This window comes from Bubalus bubalis, chromosome 22 (assembly GCF_019923935.1).
Source record: "Bubalus bubalis isolate 160015118507 breed Murrah chromosome 22, NDDB_SH_1, whole genome shotgun sequence".
Classification (NCBI taxonomy): Eukaryota; Metazoa; Chordata; class Mammalia; order Artiodactyla; family Bovidae; genus Bubalus; species Bubalus bubalis.
In genome coordinates, this window is record NC_059178.1 from 16,160,014 (window position 1) to 16,181,411 (window position 21,398).

Sequence of the window (21,398 nt, forward strand, 5' to 3'; positions counted from 1 at the left end):
GTTAACCTGAAATGTATAATCCTCATTTCTAAGAAAAGAATATGTAGGTCAATGGCCAAGTTATATTTAGATATATTTAGACAGATATATTTAGAACAGTTTCTGAATTTCCAACCTGCTTCTCAACCTAAGACTACATCATGCTACACAAGTAGTCTCCCTTAACCAAAATAAAAAAAATTCTGAACACCTGGATATTTACAAAAGATAAAGTAAGTTATATTTAAAAGAAAGTTTTAATACAGATTCCTTTTAAAACAAGTTTTCGTAATATATTTTAAGTCTGATATTCAAAATTTGGTTTTTGTTGCTAAACCATCTGTAGATGACCTGCTCTGGGCAGCCAAAAAGATCACCCATCACACACACACATTTGGAATGATGCTAAAGCTGAAACTCCAGTACTTTGGCCACCTCATACGAAAAGCTGACTCACTGGAAAAGACTCTGATGCTGGGAGGGATTGGGGGCAGGAGGAAAAGGGGATGACAGAGGATGAGATTGGCTGGATGGCATTACCAACTCGATGGACCTGAGTTTGAGTGAACTCTGGGAGATGGTGATGGACAGGGAGGCCTGGCGAGCTGTGATTCATGGGGTCGCAAAGAGTCGGACACGACTGAGCGACTGAACTGAACTGAGTGCTAAAATTAAGTTTTGTCCACAAATATACAAGAATATATCACCTGCATAAATCAAGGCACATCTACATTTTACACTGGAAAGTGCAAACAAGACTGCTACTTGCTTAGAAACTGTGGGCAGTTTCTTTATATAAATTTCCTCACAATTAGAATAAAATTTTATTTTTACCTTTGAGCAAGGTATGTATTGCTCAAACTTCACTTCAGCATCATTTCTGTCTCCTTAGGCTCCAAATTCTTCAACACACCTTTTCAGATTCAGGGTATTTTGTACTTGCTGGTCAAACCGCCAGGAAAGAACTCCCCCAGCTCTTTTTGAGATTGGCTCTAATATTTCAGGTATTCGCAATTATTCACATTTCAATTTAAATTCACATTAAAAAAGGCCTTCCCTGAATGCATTAAATGCATCCTGTCACCCATAGCCCATTATTCTCTTTTTTTAAGTGCCTAAAATTATCTGCTTATTTATATGTCTAGTTTATTGCCTGTATGCTTCACAGACTGTAAGATACAAGAAGGCAAAGATTTTGTCTCATTATTATAACCAAACCACTAGAAAAATGCCCAATGTGTAGTAGGTATGTAATATCTCTTGAATATATTATTTTTGTCTCTTTGTTTTTGGCCTTGCAGCATGCAGGATTTCAGTTCCATGACCAGGGATCAAACCATGTCCGCCAGAGTGGAAGCAAACTGTCTTAACCACTGGACTCCCAGAGAAGTGGTTGTTCTTAAACATATAATCAGTATTTATTTTAAAAAAAGACATTTTGCTAGGCACTGTGGATAAGTTCATATCATTTTAAATAAAATGTTTTATTAAAATAGCATCTTAAAGACATCCTCATTTTTTAAATTGACATTTTAAAATCTCACATATTTGTTAATAATGTATGAACCGTTTAAAATTTTTTTTTAATTTTATTTTTAAACTTTACAATATTGTATTGGTTTTGCCAAATATCAAAATGAATCTGCCACAGGTATACATGTGTTCCCCATCCTGAACCCTCCTACCTCCTCCCTCCCCATACCATCCCTCTGGGTCGTCCCACTGCACCAGCCCCAAGCATCCAGTATCGTGCATCAAACCTGGACTGGCAACTCGTTTCATACATGATAGTATACATGTTTCAATGCCATCCTCCTAAATCTTCCCACCCTCTCCTTCTCCCACAGAGTCCATAAGACTGTTCTATACATCAGTGTCTCTTTTGCTGTCTCGTATATAGGGTTATTGTTACCATCTTTCTAAATTCCATATATACGTGTTAGTATACTGTATTGGTGTTTTTCTTTCTGGCTTACTTCACTCTGTATAATAGGCTCCAGTTTCATCCATCTCATTAGAACTGATTCAAATGAATTCTTTTTAATGGCTGAGTGATACTCCATTGTGTATATGTACCACAGCAAACTGCTGCTGTGCAGTTAATTCAGCACTGACTTTTAACTACAAATGCATCGTTGGCATAGCACGTGTCTTTCAAATATATGTAATAATGATACAAGGCTTTAGAAATGAATTATTTTTTTCAAAAAGTAGCCACCAGATATGCAAATACATGCCATATCTTTGCTTACATCTATTACTCAATTACTACAAGCTAGTAATATCTAAAGAACCTACACCAGGAATTCCTTGGCAGTCCAGTGGTTAGGACTCTGCTCCCACTGCAGGAGGCACAGTTTCCATCACTGCTGAGGGAACTAGGACCCTACTCGTGGTGTGGCTTAGCCCTCCAAAAAACACCAAGCCACTGCATCATTTGTTTTTCCCTCGAATGTATAAGAATCCATCTTTTGCATAACAAGATATATCTACATTTTGCACTTAAGAAAGTAAACAAGACTGCTCCTTTGATAGCCTTCCCTAAAAACAAAACATCCATCATTTTGATAGACTTTATAGAAACCACACAACCACCATTTCTTTGTTATCTTCATATGTGAAGAAAATGGTAGTTTTTCACCCACTGCACTTATTTAACATTATGCCCAAGGCATGCCAAATGGTTAATCTATTAAAGTAAAAACTATGCCAATAAAGGAGAGAAAAGGAGCTATTAAGCCAAGGAGATGCAGTTTAGTTTCATTGAAATCTAGACTAAACAAATTTTTATTTTTTATCTGGCAGCACTGTCCGATCAGAAATTGAATGCAGGGTCACGTCAGTGAAAGCACTGGAGCACCAGGGAAGTCCCTAAAAACTTTTTTTTTAAGCTCTTTTTTTAAAATAGGCTCAGCTTGAAAATCCAAATACTGTTAGCTGCCCTACAGTTTAAATATTCAACTATACACTTTTATTACCGAATTTATGATTCAAAAATGATAAACTTTCCCAGCACTAAAAATCAAAGCAATTGGACTGTTTCTATATTTTTGTTAAAAATACTTACTTCTTACATAGATGAAACTTAAAAATCATGTAATCACCAATAAGAATGCAGCTAACTCTAAGATACAGTAACTCTAAGATGAGAAACGCTGGGCTGGAAGAAGCACAAGCTGGAATCAAGATTGCCAGGAGAAATATCAATAACCTCAGACATGCAGATGACACCACCCTAAAGGCAGAAAGTGAAGACAAACTAAAAGGCCTCTTGATGAAAGTGAAAGAGGGGAGTAAAAAAGTTGGCTTAAACCTCAACATTCAGAAAACGAAGATCATGCCATCTGGTCCCATCACTTCATGGGAAATATATGGGTAAACAGTGGAAACAGTGTCAGACTTCATTTTCGGGGGCTCCAAAATCACTGCAGATGGTGAGTGCAGCCATGAAATTAAAAGATGCTGCTCCTTGGAAGGAAAGTTATGACCAACCTAGATAGCATATTGAAAAGCAGAGATATTACTTTGCAAACAAAAGTATACCTAGTCAAGGCTATGGTTTTTTCAGTGGTGACGTATGGATGTGAGAGTTGGACTGTGAAGAAGGCCGAGTGCCGAAGAATTGATGCTTTTGAACTGTGGTGTTGGAGAAGACTCTCAAGAGTCCCTTGGAATACAAGGAGATCCAACCAGTCCATCCTGAAGGAGATCAGTTTTGGGTGTTCATTGGAGGGACTGATGCTGAAGCTGAAACTCCAGTACTTGGGTCACCTCATGCGAAGAGTTGACTCACTGGAAAAGACCCTGATGCTGGGAGGGATTGGGGGCAGGAGCAGAAGGGGACAATAGAGGATGAGATGGCTGGATGGCATCACTGACTCGACAGACGTGAGTCTGAGTGAACTTCGGGAGCTGGTGATGGACAGGGAGGCCTGGCATGCTGCAATTCATAGGGTCTCAAAAGAGTCGGACACGACTGCGCGACTGAACTAAAGTGAACTCTAAGATAACAGAATTTCCTCCTTTCAAGACAGTAATGCTATGAAACAGATTATAGCTTGCATCTCCTTCTAACTCATTTTTTAAGTAGTAGTAGCTCACCTCACATGCTAGTCAAGTAATGCTCAAAATTCTCCAAGCCAGGCTTCAGCAATACGGGAACCGAGAACTTTCTGATGTTCAAGCTGGTTTTAGAAAAGGCAGAGGAACCAGAGATCAAATTGCCAACATCCGCTGGATCATGGAAAAAGCAAGAGAGTTCCAGAAAAACATCTATTTCTGCAATATTGACTATGCCAAAGCCTTAGACTGTGTGGATCACAATAAACTGTGGAAAATTCTGAAAGAGATGGGAATCCCAGACCACCTGACCTGCCTCTTGAGAAATCTGTATGCAGGTCAGGAAGCAACAGTTAGAACTAGGCATGAAACAACAGACTGGTTCCAAACAGGAAAAGGAGTACGTCAAGGCTGTATATTGTCACCCTGCTTATTTAACTTCTATGCAGAGTACATCATGAGAAACGCTGGGCTGGAAGAAGCACAAGCTGGAAGGAATCAAGATCGCCGGGAGAAATATCAATAACCTCAGACATGCAGATGACACCACCCTTATGGCAGAGAGTGAAGAGAAACTAAAAAGCCTCTTGATGAAAGTGAAAGTGGAGAGTGAAAAAGTTGGCTTAAAGCTCAACATTCAGAAAACGAAGATCATGGCATCCAGTCTCATCAGTTCATGGCAAATAGATGGGGAAACAGTGTCAGACTTTATTTTTTTGGGGCTCCAAAATCACTGCAGATGGTGATTGCAGCCATGTGATTAAAAGACGCTTACTCCTTGGAAGGAAAGTTATGACCAACCTAGAGAGCATATTCAAAAGCAAAGACATTACTTTGCCAACAAGGGTCCACCTAGTCAAGGCTATGGTTTTTCCTGTGGTCATGTATGGATGTGAGAGTTGGACTGTGAAGAAGGCTTAGCACCGAAGAATTGATGCTTTTGAATTGTGATGTTGGAGAAGTCTCTTGAGAGTCCCTTGGACTGCAAGGAGATCCAACCAGTCCATTCTGAAGGAGACCAGCCCTGGGATTTCTTTGGAAGGAATGATGCTAAAGCTGAAACTCCAGTACTTTGGCCACCTCATGCGAAGAGTTGACTCATTGGAAAAGACCCTGATGCTGGGAGGGATTGGGGGCAGGAGGAGAAGGGGACGACAGAGGATGAGATGGCTGGATGGCATCATCGACTTGATGGACGTGAGTCTGAGTGAACTCCGGGAGTTGGTGATGGACAGGGAGGCCTAGCGTGCTGCGATTCATGGGGTTGCAAAGAGTCGGAAATGACTGAGCGACTGAACTGAACTGAACTGAACTTCCCTAATATGTAACTGGAATCAAGGTTTAAAAAAAATAATAATCTTGACAAATCAGTCATGTGTCTTTAAAACCACTCTTGGGTCTTTGTTAAACCTTGCCTACTCTATACCTAGAAATTTTTTCAAAAATCCCTGAAGTGTTTTGAAGCTTTGCCTGGTTTGGGTTTTTATTTTACTTTATTTATGTCTGTGTTGGCAAGTCTTTGCTGCTGTGTGTGCTTTTCTCTAGTTGCAGAAGCAGGGACTACTCTCTAGTTGCTGTGCTTGGGCTTCTCACTGCAGTGGTTTCTCTTGTTGCAGAGCAAGGGCTCTAGGGCCCTTGGGCTTCGGTATTGTGGTACATGGGCTCAGCAGTTGTGGCTCCTGGGCTTTAGAGCACAGGCTCAGCAGTTATGGATCACAGGCTTTTGGTTTTAGTTGCATGTGGGAGCTTTCCAGACCATGGAACAAATCTGTGTCTCCTGTCCAGTGGTTAAGACTCCATGCTTCCACTAAAAGGGGCATGGGTCTGATCCCTGGTCAGGGTGGTAAGATTCCACATGCTGCATGGCACAGCCAAAAATAAATTAAAAATAAAAGAGAAGTTTAAAAAAAATTACATAGAATCAGCATTATTTCTAATAGAGTAATTTTCATTTTATCTTTCCAGATAAAATAGACAAAACAGACACAACTGCCAACAGCCTAGTAAAGCTGCTCCCTTACATTTCGAACACTATATAAAGTGACTGTATATTTATAAGGATGCAAAACCAGACACCATGAAACTAAGCATCTTAAGCCACATAATGCAAACAACATAAATAACAGTATTTTACTAAAAATGAAAATAAAACGCCCTCTTTCCAGATATTTAGTTCTTAGAAGACATTCTACTAAAACAGTGATGTTCCCAAATCATTTAAAATAGAAGAATTAATCTCTTTTCTATTTTATATCCATAAATACTAACATACTCTAATGACAACAGTATTCTTAAGTACCAATATCTCAAAATAAATTTTGCTTTTGAAGGACTTCTTTCAATTATTTGTCAGGATTTGGGGTAAGCTTTTCCACTGAGAAGTTGTATTATAGATAATGTGGACAGTGCAGAAATCAAAACTCGAGATTGGCATTCCTTCACAACTCAGTGGTAAAGAATCCATCTGCCAACGAAGGAAACCCGAGTTTGATCTCTGGTCCAGGAGGGTCCCACATGCTGCACAGCAACTACGCCCATGTGTCACAACTGCTGAGCCTGTGCTCTAGAGCCCGGTAACCTCAACTACTGAGCCCACACATCGCAACTACTGAAGCCATCATGCCCTAGAGCCCATGCTCTGCAGCAAGAAAAGCCACTGCCATGAGAAGTCTGCGTACTGCAACCAGAGAGCATCTCCCACTCGCTGCAACTACAGAAAAGCTCACACAGCAACAGAGACCTAGCACAGCCAAAATAAATAAATAAATGCATTTATTTAAAAAAGATCAAGATTGAAATACAAACATCTACAGAATTACAGTACAGTGGAAACAACCCTTTCTACACAGCAACTCATCTCTTCCTTTCCCTCAGCTCTCAAAAGAAAAAGGTTGAAGAGGCTATAACTATAAGCAAGACCGAGTACAAAGACTCAGAACTGGGAATGATGTAAGGCATTCAGAGGAAAGAACTATGAGTAAGTAATGGGCAATGAGCACTATCAGCTGCTAACACTGCAGAGACCCAAACATTAAGTGCCTCCTGATGCAAGTATGCAGCATCACCTAGAAAATATTTTTGCCCCCTCAAAGAAAAAATGAGAAAAGAGATAATATATTACAGAAACCAAATCTGCTCAACCTTTAAACCTAATATCAATTAACAAGAAACACAGGAGACTGGTATACCATTACAGCAATGTTAACTGGAAATTCAAACTGTGGGAAGGCTCCTGTTTTTTCAACAAATAATTGTCCAGGAAAAAGAAATGGGGGTGGGGGGGGGGGGTGATACCTATAGATTACAACACAATGCAGAGACCTACTGGACTCAATCTGAATAACTGTAAAAACACACTTATGAGATAGGAGAAATCTGAACATTGAATAGCAGATGCTATCAAGAAGTACTGTTAACTATTTTTCAGTGTGATAAGTTATTTGGTTTTTTTTCCTTCAAGAGTGAATGTGACTAAAACACACTATAGAGTACAAAAGGGCTAGAGTGCAGAAAAGGAACACTAAAAATTAATGCAGCTGAATGGATCTGGCCTATTCGGAACTGAAAAATAAATTATGAGATTGCAACCAGGGGAAGAGAGTAGCTTTTCTTGCTTGCCAGCCAACCTCTTCTCCACTGATATAAGCTCTATAAATAGGCCCTAAGTGATAATGGCTGCTCAAATCACTTCATGTTGCAGATACTACCACCACTGACATGTATCTGGCCCAGAACCAGGGCTGTGAATAAACTAGCATCCAGAAAGAAGCCAAGGAAGTTATCAAATGTAAAGAATGCAACAGCGCTAATGACAGACCCTCTAAGTACTCATAAGCACTATTAGTGTAAACCAAGAATAATTTTAAAGCACAGGTTCTAGATTTCCGCCAAGATTTCTGCTCTGGCCATTTTCTATCTCCCTCAGAAGAGGGTACAAATAAAGATGGGTTACCACACGCTGGGACCTGAGGTCCCCTAAATATTGCCAAAAACCTATCATGCCCTCAGGCTCATAGCAAATAGTAGAGATAAATAATGGGGAACCCTTGATGATATAATGCTGATTTAAGAATAAACTATGCTACTATCCTTTTATGCTAGGTTAAAACTAAGGCAGACAGGATACTGCTTAAAATCTTGACCACATGAGGTTCTTGTTCTTAGTACAGAAAAGAAAACAGTCCTGTTTTCCTAGAATTTTAGTCCACACCCAACTTCCCTATCCTCAACAATATCTTTCTCTAATTATAACACACTTAACAAAACGTTGACTCTGGACATCATAGAAGCTATTTTTTTAAGCCAAACAGCTCAGTAAAAAAATAACTTCTACTGATTCCTTTGGTCAGTACCTGGTTTCCAGAATGTTAACCATGCTAATGAAAACTTGAATTTCTATCTTACCTAAACACAATCCTAGTTTATCCACATTCTTGGGAATGGCTGCTGCAAATAAACAAGATCTAACATTTAATTTTGTTGCTCTTTGAACAACAATCAGAACAAATTTACCAATACATGGACTTTAAGTCCAGGCAGAGAAAAAAGTATTTGGTACACGAACTGGCAGTACGAAAAAGAAAATTCAAGTCTCCAATCATTTTCTTTTACTCTTACAGACCCGTTTAAGAAAAAATCATTTTCCAATATCCGATTTTAAATTATTTTATAAATGAAAAGACTAACTCCATACACTAGTTGTTTGGTTATCCAATACTTTTTTCCTCCTACAGCCTGCTTTTCTTCTCCACATTTTAGAGCAGGAAAGAAACAGAAATCATCTGGTTCCCTAGATTTGAGTTCCTTCAACATAAATTTCTTTTATTTTTGTGCCCATCTCCACCTGGTGCCTGAGTGCTCAGAAAATGGGTTTTTAGTTTAACCAGGTATAACTGCCCCACCCTCAAATTAAGTTCTGCCGACAGATTTCTACTTTTGGTTAATCTTCACGTGAAATGTGGGAGACCTGGGTTCGATCCCTGGGTTGGGAAGATCCCCTGGAGGAGGGCATGGCAACCCACTCCAGTATTCTTGCCTGGTGAATCCCCATGGACAGAGGAACCTGGCGGGCTACAGTCCATGGGGTCACCAAGAGCTGGACACGGCCGAGCAACTAAGCACACAACACAACTAGAAAATACTCATCCAAGTAGTTTTAAAAGTAAATCAAGTCAAATTAATAACTCAGGACTTGCATCATCTATCTATTGGCTATTTCAAGTGACAGAATCTGAGCAAAGAGGTATGAGGGATCTATTTTGAATAAAGACATGAAAGAGAATAGAAACAAAACTTAAACCCTATTAATGGATAGACTTGTGGTTGCCAGGAACAAGACAAGTGGGGGAATGGAAAGAGAGGGGGGTTATGCAATACAAGCTAGCATATACGGAATGGATGAACAATGGGGTCCTGCTGGATGGCCCAGGAAACTACACTGGATATCCTGTGATAAATCATTGTGGAAAATAATATTAAAAAATGTATACACACAAACACACACACACACACACCTGTACACAGCTGAATCACTTTGCTGTACAACAGACATTAATACAATGCTGTAAATCACATACACAGTTCAATAAATAACACACACTGCAAATTATTTTAAAATCATATTTACTATTATTCACTTCTATTAAAATGCTATGATAAATGTGTATAATATATATAATACATATTCTCTCTCCTGGCAGTTCAGAAATACGAGAGAGTAAGACAAACAAGGTAATTGTAGTTTCACCTTGTCCCTTTCTTTTACCACAAGGACCTGTAAGCCGTATGTGAAAACTGACTGAACATCAATCTCACTTCTGCTAAAAGAAACTGCCCACACAGAAGCAGAAAACACTGTTTACTTCCCTAAGTTCAATCATGAGTTCTGAAGAGTAAGGTAAGCAGTTTCAATGAAAGCACTGGCCACACCAACCGAAATCACTGATACTCACAACTTTGCTTAGGCTGTTCCCTAGCCTGGAATGTCCACCTGGAAATCTATTTCCAGTTCCAAGTTTAAATGTGTAAGTTTTCTTCAACCTACCAACCTTCAGGTGGTGAATTCAGACAAAAGTATAGTATTGAACACTATAAAGAAAGGATTAGGTTTGTACAAAAGTAATTGCAGTTTCAGACCGTGAATTTTAAATCATTATAACTAGGCTCATACACATTTTTATTAATCAACTGGAAACCATTACAATCAACACATTTTTGCCAACTAATCAGTTTGTCCCTACAGTGTAAAAATCCATGCTTCAGTATTCAACTAACTCTTGGAAAGCATTTTCTGCCTCCTGCTGGTTGTGGAAGCAGTTTCCCTGCAAGAAGCTGTCTAGATGCTTGAAGAAGTGGTAATCAGTTGGCAAGAGGTCAGGTGAATATGGCATATGAGGCAAAACTTTGTGGCCCAATTTGTTCAACTTTTGAAGCCCTGGTTATGGGACATGCGGCCGGGCCCTGCTGTGAAGAACGGGGCCCATTCTGCCGACCAGTGCTGGCTGCAGGTGCAGTTTTCAGCGCATCTCATCAATTTGCTGAGCATACTTCTCAAAGGTAACGGTTTCGCCAGGACTGAGAAAGCTGTAGTGGATCAGACCAGCAGCAGACCACCAAACAGTGACCGTGACTTTTTTTTGGTGCAAGCTGGGCTTTGGGAAATGCTTTAGAGCTTCTTCTCAGTCCAACCACTGAGCTGGTTGTTGCCAGTTGTTATATAAAATCCACTTTTCATAACACACCACAATCTGATCAAAAAATGGTTCATAGCTGTTGCACAGCATAAGTGCAGATGACACTTCCAAACAATGATTTTTTTGATTTTCAGTCAGATCATGAGGCACCCACTTATCGAGGTTTTTTACCTTTCCAATTTGCTTCAAATGCTGAATGACCACAGAATGGTTGATATTGAGTTCTTTGGCAACTTCTCATGGAGAGGAAATGGCAACCCATTCCAGTGTTCTTGCCTGGAGAATCCCAGGGACAGCAGAGCCTGGTGGGCTGCCATCTAAGGGGTCGCACAGAGTCAGACACGACTGAGCAACTTAGCAGCAGCAGCAGCATGTAGTTGTAAGAGGATCAACTTTGATGACTGCTCTCAATTGGTCACTGTCAACTTTGGATGGCCGGCCACCACATCCTCATCTTCAAGGCTCCCATCTCCTTTGCAAACTTCTTGAACCGTCACTGCAATGTACGTCCCTTAGCAGTTCCTGGGCAAAATGCGTTGTTGATGTTGCAAGTTGTCTCCACTGCTTTACAACCCATTTTGAACCTGAATAAACAAATCACTCTAATCTACTTTTTGTCTAAAATCATTTCCATGGTCTAAAATAAATATAAAGTAAACAGCAAGTAATAAGTCATTAGCAAAAGAACAAAGTGAAAAATACCCATTAAAATGATGTGTAACAGGACTTCCCTGGTGGTTCCAGTGGCTAAGACTCCCCAGCTCCCATTGCAGGGGGCCGGGGTTCAATCCTTGGGCAGGGAACCAGATGACACATACATACCAGACCTGGTGCAGCCAAATAAACAAACAAATAAAATATTTTAAATGATGTATAATATAACCACATTTATTTAAGAATGTATGCCAATATCAAATAGCAAAGTTCAACAATGCAAATCCACAATTACTTTTGCACCAACCTAAATATTATGCCATGAAGACAAAGAGGAAGCTTAAATATGTATTATTAAGTCAAAGCCAATCTGAAAAGTCTACATACTGTATGATTCCAACTATATGACATTATGGCAAATGTGAAACAGTGGTGACAGTAAAAAGATCAGTGATTGCCAGTCGTTGGAGGTGGGGTGGGATAGAGAGATGGACAGACAGAGCATTTTTAGGGTAGTGAACGTACCCTGTAACACCATAAGGATGGATACATATCACTACACATTTGAACAAATTTACAGAAGATACAACACCGAGAACAGCACTGTAAGCTTAGGAGAAAAAAAAAAAAAATGTAAGTTGCTTTAGCATCAAGGCCTGCCAGCCACACTCACCGAGCACCAGCAACGAGAGCACTACTGGCGCACAGCAAGCGACCGATACATCGGCGCTGGGAGAAGGAAGAGGCCCCATCTGAGCCTTTGGTCTCTGTTTCCACAATGGCGCTTCCCCTCTTCTGCAGTCTCATAGCTTTTTACTCAATTATCAATGTCTATTCATTTTTACTTACACAGCAAAGTTTATTTGGCCCTAATAAAAATAATACAGAATACCAAAATCAGTGTGGTTCAAAAGAAAACACATTAATAGTACAACATTTTTCACCTTTTACAGATTTTCTCAATTACTGCCAATTCAGTAAATATGAATATAAACTGTTTTCATGGTGCCAGTTACTTGCAAGAAAATCAGGAAGGTCTAAGATGATTTGTCAAAGTTACAAACATACGGTCTTAGCCTCCAGTGTGTATGTATGTGTGTGTGCTTAGTCGCCTAGTCATGTGGGATTCTTGGTGATCTTATGGACTATAGTCATCAGGCTCCTCTGTCCATGGGGATTTTCCAGTCAAGAATACTGGAGTGGGTTGCCATGCCCTTCTCCAGGGGATCTTCCCAACCGGGGATCAAACCCAGGTCTCTTACGTTGCAGGCGGATTCTTTACTGAGCCACCAGGGAAGCCCATGTGTGTGTGTGTGTCTGTGTCTACGCATACATGTATCACTTCCAAACTTTCAAAAGAAAAAGAACATTCTAAGTGCCCATATGTCAACTCTATTCATGCACACATCAAAATAAAACCATAAGACTGAAGATCCCAGCAAAACAACCCCTTGAATAATGAGTAACTACACAACCCCCTAGAAGTTACTAGTCATACACACAAGGGTAATGTAACATATGAAACAGAACCTTTGAAGAACAAACACTGAGCACTCAGTTCTCTCAGAACCTCATTAAATTAGAATCTAAAGGTAAATCTATCTTTAATCATGCAAACTATAAAACAAAGAGCATTTATGACACTCTTTCATAAATGCATTTAAGAATAATACAAACTGAATTAGTCAGTAATGTAACATTATGAACTTAATATGAAGCTAACAACAGAGAAAGTTTCCAGTTCCAAAATCTAGTCCATCCTATTTTTCACAAATAAGATGTCAGAAAAAAAATTTTCCCATTAAGAAATCATATTTAGCTGACACTTCAGGTATAATTACCTTGAAGTTTCTCCTTTCCTATTTTATGTTTTGAAGTTTACCTCTTTGTTAACATTATGAAAAACGTATGGTTTCACATGTCAAGATTACAGTGGTACTGAAAAGCACTCTGAAGGAATATGATTTAGAAATGTCTTTATTTCTCATTTTACGAAACTGCATGAAATTTCACTAAAGCTCTTCATAAAGTAGCATACAGGTCATCACAGTAAATTTCATCATAAGTTTCCTGAATTCAAATTTAATTCCTAGTTTTATATTTACTGTGCATAAAGCACTCAAGTAAGTATTGTATTACCCAGACTATTTAACAAAAATATTACACTTCCTACTAAAAAAGATCAACACTGTCACTCCTCAGGACATCAGGTAACAACTGTAGGCCTCTAAAAATGCTTGTTAAAAGGCAATGTTCTTACTGAAGGGATCCAGATTGCCAGGATCAGCAAAACCACATTAGAAAGTTAATAGCCTCCCTCCTTAAAATATCCCAAGAGAAGAAAGAGAGTAATTTCAAACTGTTAACACACGACACTACACAAGAGCCTAAGCAAAACTGCCAGATGTATTTGTAATGAAAAGGCCCAACCTTGACAAAGCATCATCAGTGGGTTTTGCATCCTACTGGGTGGAAGGATTCAGAAAGCAGAAGCTCAGGCGAGAAACCAAAAGCACATCCAGCACAAACTGCTCAAGCGGTTCAATCTGGAACAGGTACAGACGTTCATTCCTTCAACCTGTGAGCATCTATTCTGTGACAGCAGAGAGGACGGTTTAAAAGGGAGAATGAATGACGGGCTGAGGTTCTGCGGGGAGTTGCCGCCCCAAGACACTGAAATCGGCGCTACGAGAAAATAAAGTACAAAGTACGAAGTACCACTGAGGAAAATAGAAAGATGATGATGAAGTTGAGGCTGGTCAGGTTACATCCTCGTCGGGTTTTTCTAAACAGAGTTGACAAATTCGCCAGAAAGAGGTCAATTTTGGAGACTGACACATCCCTCCCATTGACCAGGGGGGCGTCTGCCGACCGAAGAAGGTAGTGGAAGCGCCCAAAAACGCAGGCGGCGCCAAGCGGGAGAGAGCCTTCCTCCCTCCTCCCAGGCCTTAGCAGCCGCGGTGCTGGGGCGGCCGCCCGGGCTCTCAGACCGAGCAGGTGTCGGCGCCAGATTCCCGGCTCGCTGGGCCAGCAGAGTTGGCAAAGCCGCCGCGGCCACTACGCCCGGCCACCCGGGGTCCCGGAAAGTTGCGCGAAAGACAACTCCGGAGCCGCGAAGCCGCTCCCCACCTCCCGCGCGCGGCCCACGGGCTGCGACACCTCCAGCCTCCGGGGAAAGGGATCCACCGGGGGTAGGGAAGCGGGGAGAAGGGTTCGGCCCGCCGGGCCCGGAGGACGCGAGGGTCACCGGCGAGCCAGTGAGCCAGGGGTAGGGCTGTTTTCGTCCCTCCAGTCGGCCGCTACCCGGGCCGCACCTCCCGCCCGGTTCCGGGCTTGAAGACCCGGCGCCCGACAGCCCTGCCCGTCACGACCCCGGCGCCCTAAACGCCGCAGAAACCTCGCCCGCGGCCCGCACCCCGTCCCACTGAACCTGACCCCTCCGCTTCCCCGGGAAGCTGCCCGGGTCCCAAGGCTCGGACCGGAGCCGGGCCGCGGCCCTGCGCTCCGTCGCGCCTCACCTGCGCTGCGCAGCAGCCCGGCACCTCGTCGCCCGCTCCGCGCGCGCCCCGTCGGGGCACGCACCGAGCCCCCCCGGCCGGTTCCCTCCGGGCCGCGGCGACTAGGAACGCGACGGCCCCACCGTCGCCTTCTGTCCTCAGCACAAGCTCCAGCGACGAGTAGAGGGTTGCGGTCAGGACCCCAACTGGGGTCAAGGGGAGGCCAAAGCGAACCCCACCGCCTCCGCAGCCTCCTCCACCAAGTCCCTTCACTCGTCCGCGCCGCCCGGAGAAAATGTCACCAGAGGCCGTTCCGCTCGGCGCCTCACTTCCGCCCGGAACCACAGAGCCCTGAGCTCGCCCGGCTAGAGCGGCCGCTGCGACGGGGGAACCTCTAGGGACGAGCACGGGAGGCCGAAAGGAAACCAGACAGCGCCATCTGGCGGGACGGACCCCACGCTCCTCCGGCTGCAGCTCGCCTGGCGCGCGGGCATCGGCCTCCCGGGTTTTCCCACGCTCCCTGTATCCACTCAGGCAGTTCCCTTCTAAGAGATGTCTTGCCCCCGTGGGGCGGGGGGCGGGGGTGTCGGGAAGCCAGTCAATACAAGCCACGGATAATGCCCTAAGAGAAAGTCGGCGCTCCCTTTTCTGTGCGCTGCTCAGGACTCACCCCTCCTGAAGCGTTACCGAAGGAAGCTCTTGGCGTTTGAATCCTTGAGTCACGCCGGCAAGGAAGTCCGCTCCGTTCTCTTCCCCACCTTTTCGCGGATGCCCACGGCTCTACTCGCGGAGACTTGGCTGTGCCTCTCTCATGCAGTGGCATCAACATTCCGTTCGAGTTTTCTGGATGAACCTTGCACGCCTTGCAGACAGACCGCCACCTGCTGGTGAGTCAAGAGTCCCCCAGAGAAACCCCGCTCCGCCCCCTACGCGCTATGCAAGACGCCCCAAATCCCACCTTTGCAGTCACTCCGGATTTGCACTAGCGCGCCCTGAGCTTTCGACGCCCTTCGCTGAGGTCTGGGATCGAGGAAGAAACGTGCTGGACGCGAGACCTGGAAGAAAGGTGAGGTAGGCTTAAGAAGGAGAAACCTCACAACTCAAGATCCGGCCAACGCTTCGCTCTCCCTAAAAGCAGGGTTTTGAGAAATAAATGAATACATAAGGGCTTGAGGAGAAAATGTCAAAGGGATTTACCTTTTCAGGAGCCGTGCTGGGAGTTGGGGTGACATTCCACTGGAGGACATTCTGAAAATCACAGCGCCGGTTCCATGCTTCCCTTAATGTCAGTCTCCCCTTTAGATCAGGCCCTCCAGCTCCCCCAGTTCACTCATTAATGCCTCCTGCCTACAGGCATGGGAATTTTCCATTCCTTCATGAGTAAATTGATAAAATAATAATAATAGCTAACTTCTCTGAATGCCTGTTATGTGCAAGACACTGTACTATGCATCTAAATGGACTCATTCCTCTAATTCTCACAAGAACTCCATGGGTCTGGTGGTATTCTTGGCCCCAGATGACAAAAGTGGAGCCAGACAGTGGTAAAGTGACCTGCCCACGGTCGCTCCTCAGAAAGTGGCATGACACAGGCAGCCCAACTCCAGAGCCTGCATTCTCAACTGCTACCACCACGTGCCTCCTTGAAATTCAGTGAGAACATACTATGTGCCAGATAAACATTTTGTTTAGGTGTGTTATTTCATTCATTTATTTCCCTGCTTCCTTAGTCCTCAAGGAATTTGAGAGGTTTTGGGGGTAGTGACAAGAGCCCAGGCTCTTTCAGGAGAAAAAGAGAAAAGGACTAACTACTAAGATGACAGCTGTCGGTCTGAAATGAATGAATGAATATGGACAAATACATTCAGTTTTCCTTTTTTTTTTTCCACTAAAAAATAAGGAATGCTTCTCGAATTTGCATGTCATCCTTGTGCAGGGGCCATGCTAATCTCTGTATCCTTCCAATTTTAGTGTATGTGCTGCCAAAGTGAGCACTACATTCAGTTTTAAAACAGCCTCTCCACGATCTTATCTCATCAGTGCTGCAGAGATGCTGAAGTAGGACCCTGACTTCTGAGGTACTAACTTGGCTCCTTCTGTTTGATACCAACAAGTCAATTCACTACAATGAGTGGGCTGCTTATTTTTGGAGTCTGGGGAGTTTGATATCCTAATTATTAATAACCCTATTACTGCTGGGCTTCCCTAGTAGCTCAGCTGGTAAAGAATCCATCTGCAATGCAGGAGATCCCAGTTCAATTCCTGGGTGGGGAAGATCCCCTGGAGAAGGGATAGGCTACCCAGTCTCCAGTATTCTTGGGCTTCTCTTGTGGCTCAGCTGGTAAAGAATCCACCTGCAATGCAGGAGATCTGAGTTCGATCCCTGGGTTGGGAAGATCCCCTGGAGAAGGGAAAAGGCTACCCACTGCAGTATTCTGGCCTGGAGAAGTCCATGGACTCTATAGTCCATAGGGTCGCAAAGAGTCAGACACAACTGAGCAACTTGGACTGACTATTACTGCCATAGTTAGATCCCGATTGCTGTCTTCTTCCCCTTCTGTAGGAGCAGGAAGTGCTGGACAGCTGATCCTACTTGTCTTGGAATTGCCTCCTGGAATCTCCTGTGCGTTATATACTCAGCCCTCCAAGCTCCTGAAATCTCATCTCTATAAAACCAGCCCAGTCTAAACCACATCCTGTTGCCTCTGTAGGAAATTTCTCTCAAGATCCCTTTGCTCACAGATACTGTCCTACCACTGTGTCTACCTGTTGCCCTCTCTGTGGAGTTACTGCTGCATCACATCAGTAGTTCTACTCAGTCTGTCATAAACCCTGGAGGCCCAGCCTTGAGTCATCTTCAGCTTCTTTGCTTGCACCTGATTCATTGTTGGACCTGGGGCTGGGCGGACAGCAGGCGCCTAGTAGAAAGCCTGGCCCGAGCCATGGCGTCAGGATGTGGCCGGCCTTGCTTTGACTACAGTCTGTTCTCTCCTGACTGAGCAGGTTACTTTCAAAATTTGCCCCTGTAAGGCGGACACTATTGTTAGAACCACTGGTTAGATGAGGGAAATGGGGGATCCGAGGGATGGAACCTTCAGCTCTGGGCTACCCCTCCCTCATGTAACCACCCTGACCTTTCCTCCCCCGCCAGCATCAGCAGCCTCTGCTGCAATCTCCCTGCACCTGCCGTGAGGCCATGGAACGGTTGAGTGCAGGGAGGGGTGGTGTTGACCGTCTTCACTGTGGTGGCCTCATAATTTCATTCAGGTCACCATGTCCAGAGTTAACATCCCCTGTTCTGCCTCACAGCGTCATCCCACAGAATTAAAGTAATGTCCCCATATTGGAAGGCCGTCCGGAAGCAGGCTGAGTAGTAAGGTGACTTGGTCTCCAGGACTGAGGGCTTTGGGGTCTGGACAAATCTGGGTGTGGATCGGGTCTGCCTCCCTCGAGCAGAGTGACCTCCGGGCAGTTCTGTAACCTCCTTGAGACTCAGTGTCCTTGCCTGTCAAACAACTTCTTGTGAGGGGTGAGGGTGAAATGAGTTTAGGTAAAGCTCCCAGCACTGCTCTTGGCTCAGAGAGAACACTCGCAACAAGGCTGTTGTTCAGATGGCAACACTCCAGGCCAGCGCCTCCTACAAGCACAGACTCACATGGCTCAAGTATGGTGGTGTTGCCATCTCGAGGGACTCATATTTCCAGAGCAGCAACTTCACGTGGAACCAGAATGGAACAGGGCAAAAGGATGCCGTGAACGTAGAGGCACACCACCCCCGCCCTGCTCTGGGCCTCTGGGGTGGGTGGGTGGCTCCTCTCTCTGTGGTTAAGTCCCTCTTTCCAATCAGGTGACACCCCTTCTATATGTAAAGTCTGTAAGTCTATTAAAAAGTGGAAGTAAGTGCAAAGGACAGTTTTAACTTTTTCAACGAGTATGTGTTAACCTCTCTTTAAAAAAAAAAAATCTATTTGTTTTTGGCTGCGGTAGGTCTTCATTAACTCCACGTGGGCTTTTCTCTAAATGCGGTGAGCAGAGGGGTCTGTGCTGCCGTGGTGTCTCTTGTTGCAGAGGACGGGGCTCTGGATGCACGGGTTTAGTTACCCTGCACCATGTGGAATCCTCCTGGACCAAGGATCAACCCTGTATCCCCTGCATTGGCAGGCACATTCTTAACCACTGGACCACCAGGGAAGTTCCTCTCTTTTTAAATAAAAGAATAGCCCTGGGAATTCCCCAATGGTCTAGTAGGTAAGACTGCGCCCGCACTGCAGGGGACATGACCCCATCCCTGGCCAGGGAACTAAGATCCCATATGCCATCAGTTCAGTTCAGTTCAGTTGCTCAGTCGTGTCCGACTCTTTGCGACCCCATGGACTGCAGCATGCCAGGCCTCCCTGTCCATCACCAACTCCTGGAGTTTACTCAAATTTATGTCCATTGAGTTGGTGATGCCATCCAGCCATCTCATTCTCTGTCGTCCCCTTCTCCTACTGCCTTCAATCTTTCCCAGCATCAGGGTCTTTTCAAGTGAGTCAGTTCTTTGCATCAGGTGGCCAAAGGATTGGAGTTTCAGCTTCAGCATCAATCCTTCCAAAGAATATTCAGGACTGATTTCCTTTAGGATGGACTGGTTGGATCTCCTTGCAGTCCAGGGAACTCTCAAGACCATAGAACATGGCAATAAAAAAAAGAACAGCTCTGTGTTAACAGCGCCTGACCCTGTGGGACCTCTAGGGTGGGAAGGGTGAGGATTTCCCCTGATGCCTCATCAGTACTAGCACCCACCGCCCATCAACACATCTGCTTTTCCATTCGTAACATCTGCCCTCCTTTGCACCCGTCGTGCATCTTCTTTCTCATCCATCCGACACAGCAGAGAGTTCCGAGGGGGGTTGACCGAGTTGTCCTGCTCTGTGGTGGACACACTCCATACATGGATGGGCATGGATGGAGGAAGTCTAAGCACCTAAGCTGGGGAGACACAGAAAACTGAAAAGATGTCAAAACAAGAAAGTGGCTCCAGCTGCCAAGTGGGTGAGAAGCTGGGAGGAGGGTGGCGGGCTTGCAGACAGCTGTTGAGAAGGAGGAGGGCTCAGCGCCCGGAGGGCAGCGCTTGGGCCGACCTTCCTCGCAGCCGCCTCTGTGTCCAGCTCGGGGCCTGGCAGACAACACAGAAATAAATGTCTGTGACTGAAGGACAGCTGTGCAGAGAAGCTGACCTTTGGGGACAAGGGGACAAGAGGTGGAAAAGTCCCCGGGATGTCTGAGGGATGACAGCCTGAGGGCCTGGCTGCCCGTGGCTGGACAGCGCAAGTGGGAGCCCTGAAGGTAGTAAGTCAGAGGCTTAATATGAGTGGAAGGAGCCGGGGCTTCGTTTTTTAAACGCTCCTGGGGAAGCCGTGTCTGAAGTTCTCACCAGACTTCTGGGGAGTGTTCGGGTCAAGGCCAGCAGAAAATGGACCCTCCCGGCCCACTTGGAGAGGAAGCAGAACATGGACCCCAGACTTTCCACGGCAAGGGGGGCAGGAAAGCTGAGGGAAGGAGGGAGAAAGTCGAACTGCCAGCCGCTGGAGAGAAAGAAAGGAAAGCTTTAGGAGAGAAAGGGCGTGTTGCAGGGAGGAAGCCAATTCTGACTCCATGTTGGAAACTGTTTGACTTGCTTTTATTATTATAATCATACCCAGTGGCTTGCCTGGAGGACCCTGCCCCTCTGCTTGTAAACTGTAAACTGAAAAGCCTTTGTTCAGTTCGGGGAGGGATAGTTTGTCCCTGCCCACCTGTGAACACACCCCTTCTGAAGGCTGGATATTCCCTTGGAGATGTTTTGCAAAACTGAAGACCCTTTCACTTTACTTCCTCACCGCATCGCCCTGCCTATTCTGCCTTTTGACTTTAGTTCCTCATTGCTTCTTTCTCTCTGATCTATAAAAGAACCTGGCATCCAGACCCCAATAAGATGGTTATTTTGAGGCACTAGCCTGCCATCTTTTTGGTCTGCCAACTCCCCAATTAAAGTCTTCCTTGTCTCAGCACCTCATCTCTCGGATTCATTAGCCTACAGTGCGGTGAGCAGAGCGAGCCTGGACTTGGTAACAGAAGGACCTGGAGCCCCAAGGACTTTCCCTGTGGGTGGCAGATAAGACACATTGCAAAGACACAGAGTGATTGGGAAGCAAAGACTTGTAAAAGCCTCTGGGTAACACCCACTTTGAGGAGAGCATCTTCAGTCCTCCACCTTCTCCCCTGCAGCTCCAAAAACTGCAGCCTTTAAGTGGGAACTACATCAGGGGACTCTGGGTGTAATTTAAAAATTTATATTTGCTCTTTGTCCCAGGTCTCTGGCACAGAGCTCATAAAATGCTTGGAATTTCCTGGGTGATAGGAGGGCCTTTTGTTATTTCTAAGAAGCCCAAGTTCAGGCTAAGGAAGCGATTCTCTTTTTTTTTTAATTAAAGTATAGTTGATTTACAAAGCAAGTGATTCTTGATGGACCCCTAGGGTAGCTTCTGGATGGGGG

The 21,398-nt window shown here is 44.4% G+C and overlaps 1 protein-coding gene, 1 long non-coding RNA gene and 1 other non-coding gene across 6 annotated transcripts in view; 1 reads left to right on the forward strand and 2 right to left on the reverse strand.

Moving 5' to 3' along the window:
• The window catches only part of C22H18orf25 (chromosome 22 C18orf25 homolog), an 85,084-nt gene extending 69,402 nt beyond the window's left edge, over positions 1–15,682 (reverse strand). Inside the window, exon 1 of one of the 4 annotated variants that reach the window (XM_006075279.4) lies at positions 15,552–15,682. The gene's annotated coding sequence lies outside the window, so the exon portion shown is untranslated. Of the gene's footprint in view, positions 1–14,902; positions 15,182–15,551 lie in introns of those variants that run through there. The other 3 variants (XM_006075278.4, XM_006075280.4, XM_025273526.3) reach the window with 3 other exon arrangements.
• Positions 15,626–18,788, forward strand: LOC102412900. Its single transcript, XR_003106002.3, has 4 exons — positions 15,626–15,768; positions 15,848–15,947; positions 16,853–16,959; positions 17,445–18,788. It is a non-coding gene; the product is annotated as an uncharacterized LOC102412900 (long non-coding RNA).
• On the reverse strand, positions 16,773–16,876 carry LOC112581473. The gene has a single exon (XR_003106056.1). It is a non-coding gene; the product is annotated as a U6 spliceosomal RNA (small nuclear RNA).
• Positions 18,789–21,398: the final 2,610 nt, after the last annotated feature.